General features: G+C 36.7%; 1 non-coding gene across 1 annotated transcript; it reads left to right on the top strand.

Moving 5' to 3' along the window:
* Positions 1 to 2,636: 2,636 nt before the first annotated feature.
* On the top strand, positions 2,637 to 2,744 carry LOC112745258 (small nucleolar RNA R71). The gene has a single exon (XR_003173195.1). It is a non-coding gene; the product is annotated as a small nucleolar RNA R71 (small nucleolar RNA).
* Positions 2,745 to 5,305: the final 2,561 nt, after the last annotated feature.

Raw genomic sequence — 5,305 nt, 5'->3', positions numbered from 1 at the left:
GCTTTCTCCGGTCTTAGGTGCCATTAATGGTAATGGAAAAACAAAAAGCTATGCTTTTACCACACCAAACTTAGAAAATTGCTCGCCCTCGATCAAGAGAAGAAAGAAGAGAAGAAGAAGAAGAAGAAGAAAATATGGAGGGGAAGGGGAGATGTGTGTTCGGCTAAGGTGTAGAAGAGAGGGTTGTGTTGTGTGAAAATGGAGTAGAATGGAGGGGTTTATATAGGGAGGAGAGGGAGGGTAGGTTCGGCCATTTAGGGTGGGATGGGTGGAAAATTGATTTTGAATTTTGAAGGTAGGTGGGGTTTATGGGGAAGTGAAGGTGGATGTGAGTGGTAAAGAGGTGATGGGAAAGAGAGATTGAGGTGATTGGGGAAGGGTTTTTGGGGAAGAGTGTTTATGGGATTGTAGGAAAAAGGGTTGAGAAGAGGTGAGTGGAGGTAGGTGGGGATCCTGTGGGGTCCACAGATCCTGAGGTGTTCAAGGATTTACACCCTTGCACCAATTAGGCATGTAAAATGCCTTTGCATACAATTCTGGCATTTAAACGCCGAATTGATGCTTGTTCTGGGCGTTGAACGCCCATCTGTAGCATATTTCTGGCGTTGAACGCCAGTTCCATGCTTGTTTCTTCCTAGCGTCTGAACGCCCAAATGTTGCTTGTTTCTGGCGTTCAGCGCCAGAACCATGCTCTGTTCTGGCGTTGAACGCTAGCCAGATGCTCCTTACTGGCGTTTAAACGCCAGTAAGGCCTTCCTCCAGGGTGTTAATTTTTTTCTGCTGTTTTTGATTCTGTTTTTAATTTTTCTATTTTTTTCGTGACTCCACATGATCATGAACCTAATAAAACATAAAAGAACAATAAAATAAAAATAAAATTAGATAAATAATCTTTGGGTTGCCTCCCAACAAGCGCTTCTTTAATGTCAATAGCTTGACAGTGGACTCTCATGGAGCCTCACAGATGTTCAGAGCATTGTTGAGACCTCCCAACACCAAACTTAGAGTTTGGATATGGGGGTTTGACACCAAACTTAGAGTTTAGTTGTGGCCTCCCAACACCAAACTTAGAGTTTGACTGTGGGGGCTTTGGTTGACTCTGCAGTGAGAGAAGCTTTTTATGCTTCCTCTCCATGGGTACAGAGAGAGATCCTTGAGTTCTAAACACAAGGTTGTCCTTATTTAGTTGAAGGGTCAATTCTCCTCTGTCCACATCAATCACAGCTCTTGCTGTGGCTAGGAAGGGTCTTCCTAAGATGATGGATTCATCCTCATCCTTTCCAGTATCCAGGATTATGAAATCAGCAGGGATGTTCAACCTTTACTAACATGTCCTCTACTTTTCCATAAGCTATTTTCATGGATCTGTCTGCCATCTCTAATAAGAAATTGGCCTCCTGTACCTCAAGAGTTCTTAGTTTCTTCATTACAGAGAGTGGCATGAGGTTTATCCCTGACCCAAGGTCACATAGAGCCTTTTCAAAGGTCATGGTGCCTATGGTACATGGTATTAAGAACTTTCCAGAATCCTGTTTCTTCTGAGGCAATGTCAGTTGATCCAGATCACTCAGTTCATTGATGAGCAAGGGAGGTTCATCTTCCCAAGTCTCATTACCAAATAATTTGGCGTTCAACTTCATGATTGCACCAAGGTACTTGGCAACTTGCTCTTCAGTAACATCCTCATTCTTTTCAGAAGAAGAATACTCATCAGAGCTCATGAAGGGCATAAGGAGGTTTAATGGAATCTCTACGGTTTCTAGATGAGCCTCAGATTCCTTTGGTTCCTCAGATGGAACCTCCTTGTTAATCACTGGACGTTCCAGGAGGTCTTCCTCACTGGGATTTACGTCCTCTCCCTCCTTTGTAGATTCGGCCATGTTGATTATATCAATGGCCTTGCACTCTCCTTTTGGATTCTCTTCAGTATTACTTGGGAGAGTATTAGGAGGGGTTTCAGTGATTTTCTTACTCAGCTGGCCCACTTGTGCCTCCAAGTTTCTTATGGATGATCTTGTTTCACTCATGAAACTCAAAGTGGCCTTTGACAGATCAGAGACTAAGTTTGCTAAATTAGAAGTATTCTGTTCATGATTCTCTGTCTGTTGCTGAGAAGATGATGGAAAGGGCTTGCTGGGCCTGTTTCTTCCACCATTGTTAAAGCCTTGTTGAGGCTTTTGTTGATCCTTCCATGAGAAATTCGGATGATTTCTCCATGATGAATTATAGGTGTTTCCATAAGGTTCACCCATGTAATTTACCTCTGCTATTGCAGGGTTATCAGGATCATAAGCTTCTTCTTCAGAAGATGCCTCTTTAGTACTGTTGGATGCATTTTGCCATCCATTCAGACTTTGGGAAATCATGTTGACTTGCTGAGTCAACACTTTGTTCTGAGTCAATATGGCATTCAGAGCATCAATCTCAAGAATTCTCTTCTTCTGAGGCGTCCCACTATTCACAGAATTCCTCTCAGAAGTGTACATGAATTGATTATTTGCAACCATGTCAATAAGTTCTTGAGCTTCTGCAGGCGTTTTGTTTAGGTGAATGGATCCACCTGCAGAATGGTCCAATGACATCTTAGAGAACTCAGACAGACCATAATAGAATATATCCAGAATGGTCCATTCTGAAAGCATGTCAGGAGGACACCTTTTGGTCATCTGTTTGTATCTTTCCCAAGCTTCATAGAGGGATTCACCATCTTTTTGTTTGAATGTCTGAACATCCACTCTAAGCTTGCTCAGCTTTTGAGGAGGAAAGAACTTAGCCAAAAAGGCCGTGACCAGCTTATCCCAGGAGTCCAGGCTATCCTTAGGTTGTGAGTCCAACCATGTTCTAGCTTTGTCTCTTACAGCAAAAGGGAAAAGCATGAGCCTGTAGACTTCAGGATTTATTCCATTCGTCTTTCCAGTCTCACAGATCTGCAAGAATTCAGTTAAAAACTGATAGGGATCTTCTGATGGAAGTCCATGGAACTTGCAGTTTTGTTGCATTAGAGCAACTAGCTGAGGTTTCAGCTCAAAATTGTTTGCTCCAATGGTAGGAATGGAGATGCTCCTTCCATCAAACTTGGAAGTAGGTGTAGAATAGTCACCAAGCATCCTCCTTGCATTATTATTATTTTCAGCTGCCATCTCCTCTTCTTTTTCGAAAATTCCTGTAAGGTTGTCTCTGGGTTGTTGTAGTTTAGCTTCTGTTAGTTTCCTCTTCAGAGTCCTTTCAGGTTCTGGATCTGCTTCAACAAGAATGTTCTTGTCCTTGCTCCTGCTCATATGAAAAAGAAAAGAGGACTAAAGATACCGGGAATCCTCCTTGCCACTGTATAGAGGTTCCCTTGTGTGAGTAGAAGAAGAGAAGAATTCGAACTCAGAGGAGGAGGAGGGGTTCGAATTTTTGGGTGAGGAGAAGTGTTAGTAGATGAATAAATAAATAGAATGAGAAGAGGGAGAGAAGTTTTCGAAAATAATTAAAATAATAAATTAAAAATTAAAGCTAAGTTTCGAAAATAAAATTAAAATTTTAAAAATAAAATTCAAAAAATAAAAATTAAAATTAAGTTAAAAATTTAAAACAATTAGTTAATTTGAATTTTGAAAAAGAGGGAGATAATTTTCGAAAATTAGAGAGAGAAGGGTAGTTAGATGGTTTTGAAAAATATAAGAAACAAACAAAAAGTTATTTAGTTGATAAAAAAAAGATTTTGAAAATTAAATTTTGAAAATATAAGAGGTTAGAAAAGATATTTTAAAATCAAATTTTTGAAAAAGATAAAATTTTGAAAAAGATATGATATAAATTAGTTCTGAAAAAAAAAAGATTTGAATTTTAAAAATCAAAATTAATGACTTGACTCACAAGAAATCACAAGATATGATTCTAGAACTTAAAGTTTGAATATTTCTTAACAAGCAAGTAACAAACTTGAAAATTTTGAATCAAAACATTAATTGTTGATAATATTTTCGAAAATTATGAGATACAATTAAGAAAAGATTTTTGAAAAATATTTTTAAAATTTTCAAAAATAAATAAAAATGAAAAGATATGATTTTTGAAAAAAAAGATTTTGAAAAGATAAGATTTTTTTTTAAATTGAAAATTTGATTTGACTCATAAGAAACAACTAATTTTAAAATTTTTGAAAAGATCAATCCAAATTTTCGAAAATTTGAGAGAAAAAAGGAAAGATATTTCTTTTTTGATTTTTTTAAATTTTTTATGATGAGAGAGAAAAACATAAAAAAGACTCAATGCATGAAAGTTTTGGATCCAAACAAATGATGCATGCAAGAACATTATGAATGTCAAGATGAACACCAAGAACACTTTGAAGATCAAGATGAACATCAAGAACATATTTTAAAAATTTTTAAGGAAAGAAAAACATGCAAGACACCAAACTTAGAAATTTTCAATGCTTAGATGATATGAATGCAAAAATGCATATGAGAAACAAGAAAAGACAAACAACAAGAAAATATAAAGATCAAACAAGAAGACTGGCCAAGAACAACTTGAAGATTATGAAGAACATATGATGAATTTTCGAAAATTCTTGAGAAAAACTCAAACACGCAAGACACCAAACTTAAAAATTGACACTAGACTCAAACAAGAAACACAAAAATAATTTTTGATTTTATGAATCTATAAAATTTTTTTGTAATTTTTCGAAAATCATTTTTTGGAAAAACGAAAAAGGAAGAAAAATATTATTATTATTATTATTATTATTATTATTATTATTATTATTATTATTTGAAAATAAGAAATAAAAGAAAATAAAATTACCTGATCTGAGCAACAAGATGAACCGTCAGTTGTTCAAACTCGAACAATCTCCGGCAACGGCGCCAAAAACTTGGTACGCAGAATTGTGATCTCTGGTAATGGCTCCAAATAAACTTGGTGCTCTAATCTTAATTCATAAATTGTCACAACTCTGTGTAGCTGACCAGCAAGTGCACTGGGTCGTCCAAGTAATACCTTACGTGAGTAAGGATCGATCCCACGGAGATTGTTGGTATGAAGCAAGCTATGGTCATCTTGTAAATCTCAGTCAGGCGGATTCAAATGTGATTGGATTAGATAATTAAAAGATAAATACTTAATTAAATAATAAAGGATAGAAATACTTATGTAGATTCATTGGTAGGAATTTCAGATAAGCGTATGGAGGTACTGTATGGCTCTAGGACGTCTGCTTTCCTACTGCTTTCATCCAATCCTTCTTACTCCTTTTCATGGCAGGCTTTATGTTGGGCATCACCGTTGTCAATGGCTACATCCCGTCCTCTCA

This window comes from Arachis hypogaea, chromosome 14, assembly GCF_003086295.3.
Source record: "Arachis hypogaea cultivar Tifrunner chromosome 14, arahy.Tifrunner.gnm2.J5K5, whole genome shotgun sequence".
Lineage (NCBI taxonomy): Eukaryota > Viridiplantae > Streptophyta > Magnoliopsida > Fabales > Fabaceae > Arachis > Arachis hypogaea.
Note: the sequence above shows the minus strand (reverse complement) of the source record. Positions and strands in the feature narration are given on the sequence as shown.